Source organism: Tachysurus fulvidraco, chromosome 5, assembly GCF_022655615.1.
Source record: "Tachysurus fulvidraco isolate hzauxx_2018 chromosome 5, HZAU_PFXX_2.0, whole genome shotgun sequence".
NCBI lineage: Eukaryota > Metazoa > Chordata > Actinopteri > Siluriformes > Bagridae > Tachysurus > Tachysurus fulvidraco.
The window spans coordinates 16842737-16846378 of NC_062522.1; positions in this window are offsets into that span (position 1 = coordinate 16842737).

The window sequence follows — 3642 nt, forward strand, 5'->3', positions numbered from 1 at the left end:
ACACACACACTATCATTCACTCACAGACTATGGACAATTTTCCAGAGATGCCAATCAACCTACCATGCATGTCTTTGGACCGGGGGAGGAAACCGGAGTACCCGGAGGAAACCCCCGAGGCACGGGGAGAACATGCAAACTCCGCACACACAAGGCAGAGGCGGGAATCGAACCCCGACCCTGGAGGTGTGAGGCGAACGTGCTACCCACTAAGCCACCGTGGCCCCCTACTCACACCCTGTTCCAAATTATTATGCACATTCACAAAGTGTCACAAAGATTAAATATTTTGTTTTTCAGTTTAACTCATGGATGGCATTGTGTCTCAGGGCTCTTTTGATCACTGAAAACAATCTCACACACCTGTGATAATTAGATTGCCAGGTGAGCCCAATTGAAGGAAAAATTACTAAAAGATTGTGTTCCACATTATTAAGCAGAGCACCATCTCCATGCAATATGGTGAAGAAAAAGGATCTCTCTGCTGCCAAAAAGAGTGGTGATCATTGAACTATTAATAAACCTGTACTTTAATCTACCTCTGCTGATCTTTGGTATGTTTCTGTTCAGCCTCTCACAGTTAAGTGTGACAACTGGTGGAAAATGAGGGCATAAACCAAGCACCAGTCACAATGCTTACCTCAACCACAATGGAGCAGATTATTAAGAATCTAATGAAAACCAGCCTCCAGCAGCAGGCAAGCCCAAAACCGAGCTAGTGGCCATGAGGGCCAAAACCCCTTATGAAGAAGAATAAAGCAAGGTCCGTGACATCGCCCGGTATTTCGCAACTGGGGCCCCACCCTCGAGCCAGGCCCGGTGATGGGACTCGTATGCAAGCGCCTGGTGGCCGGGTCGTACCCCATGGGGCCCGGCCGGGCTCAGCCCGAAGGAGCGACATGGGGCCGATCTTCTGTGGGCCCACCACATGCAGGAGGAACCGTAAGTGGCTGGTGCAATGTGGATTGGGTGGCAGTCAAAGGCGGGGGCCTTGGCGACCCAATCCCCGGACACGGAATCTGGCTCTAGGGGCATGGAATGCCACCTCGCTGGGGGAAAGGAGCCTGAACTTGTGCGGGAGGTTGAGAGATACCAACTAGAGATAGTTGGGCTCGCCTCCACGCACAGCTTGGGCTCTGGAACCCAACTCCTCGAGAGAGGCTGGACTCTCTACTACTATGGAGTTGCCCGCGGTGAGAGGCGGCAGGCTAGTGTGGGCTTGCTCATAGCCCCCCAGCTCAGCAGCCACATGTTAGAGTTCACCCCGGTGAACGAGAGGGTTGTTTCCCTGCGCCTTCGGGTCGGGGATAGGTCTCTCACTGTTATTTGTGCTTACGGGCCAAATGGCAGTGTAGAGTATCCGACCTTCCTGGCATCTCTCCGTCATTCTACTGGGGGACTTCAACGCTCACGTGGGCAGTGACAGAGACAACTGGAAAGGCGTGATTGGGAGGAACGGCCCTCCCGACCTGAACCCGAGTGGTGTTCTGTTATTGGACTTCTGCACTAGTCACAGTTTGTCCATAACAAACACCATGTTCAAACATAAGGGTGTCCATCAGTACACATGGCACCAGGACACCCTAGGTCGGAGGTCGACGATCGACTTTGTGGTCGTTTCATCTGACCTCCGGCCGTATGTCTTGGTCACTCGGGTAAAGAGAGGGGGGGAGCTGTCAACTGATCACCACCTGGTGGTGAGTTGGATCTGATGGCAGGGGAGGAAGTTGGACAGACTTGGCAAACCCAAACGTACTGTGAGGGCAGAGCTTCAACCAGGTCCGGAGGGAGGTTGGAGACATTGAGTCCGAGTGGACCATGTTCTCCACCTCCATTGTCGACGCGGCCGCTAGGAGCTGTGGTCGTAAGGTCTCTGGTGCCTGTCGTGGCGGCAATCCCCGAACCCGATGGTGGACCCCGGATGTAAGGGATGCCGTCAAGCTGAAGAAGGAGTCCTATCGAGCCTGGTTGGCTCCCGGAGGCAGCCAGTTTGGGGACCACGGGATTTCGTCTCTGCTTTTTACAGATGATGTTATCCTGTTGGCTTCCTCAAATCAGGACCTTTGGCATGCTCTGGGACAGTTTGCAGCAGTGTGTGAAGCGGCGGGGATGAGACTCAGCACCTCCATGTCCGCAGGGTAGCTGGGCACTCCCTTAGAGATAGGGTGAGGAGCTCAGTCACTTGGGAAGAGCTCAGAGTAGAGCCGCTGCTCCTCCATATCGAGAGAAGTCAGATGAGGTGGCTCGGGCATCTGTTCCGGATGCCTCCTGGACGCCTCCCTGGGTCCATGTCCTTGCCCCTTACATTTCAGGAGAAGCCCAGTTGGCCTCCCCTTCCTTGAGGCCAATGACTACAAGGTCCTAAAGCAGCCCAGGTAGTTTGGACATGTGCAGAGGAGACTGAGTGGTTATATTGCTAGAAGGATGGAGCTGCGAGGTAAGAGGTCAAGAGGAAGGCCAAAGAGGAGATATGTGGATGTTTTAAATGAGGATATGAAGGTAATTTGTGTGAGAGTAGAGGATACAGAGGATAGAGTTAGGTCAAAACAGATTATTCACCGTGGAGACCAATAACGGGAAAAGCCGAAAGTAGAAGAAGAATAAGAATTAGTTTGACTTAAAGGCACACTGCAAAATCTGAAATCGAAGGCAGTGCTGTATGAATTGCCAAATCACATTTCTCCCTTACACACTGAGTAATCAGTATCAGAACCCAACAAGCCCTAACCTGAGTGTAATCATCACACTACTGAAGCCATGTCATACATCAAAATGATCAGCAAGGAATTGCATTACGAGGGATGACAATACTCTTCAATCAATGTGCAGAATTGCTAACATAGATCATTTCTGTACATGTCTTTACTTAGATGGGGTATTGAATGAGGTAGTCTAGATCCTTTGTTAAGATTGGTTGGTATGGTCTTATGGCAGAACTGGTACTTCATAAAATCTGTTTTATATTATATTACTAATATGCTAGATACTAAATTGATAACATTATAAAGTTACAATTTTTTCAAATTAGGCGCTATTTATTTTGATGCTTTTTAATGCTTTGACATTTGTTTTTGGAACTTTCATGCCAATACAATCCCTTTGATTTAAATTACATTGGACAAAATTCTATTTACATTTACAGCATGTGTTAGACATCCTTATCCAGAGCGACATACAGTGATTTTACTATTAAGACATCATTTACCAATGTCTTATGTTAATTATTGAAACATTCTATACTTTTTATTTCTGAAACAATTATTAACATAAACCTTATAATGTGAACTCAGTGTAGTAGTTACATATTCTAATTTTGTGAGGCAGGGATTACTGATCGTATCTGCCAGAAAAATAGGTACAAGTGCATACTTAAACACATACAGTAAGGCCCTTTCTATACCAGAACGTTTGCTTTTCACTGTTTGTCTCTAAACATGTTAGAATGTAATTGCTTGGTTGGTGAACATGTTACATACAAACAGGAAGTCAGTTTGGGTTTGCTTGCATATTTTCACTAACATATGTGTGTGTGCACCTTTATCTGTTGTAATGATGTGAATAATGGAAACAAAATTTAGACTTTCTTACAGTTTCAGTAAAGTGTGTTCCTTTACCTATTGCAGTCACATATTTTTATGCAGG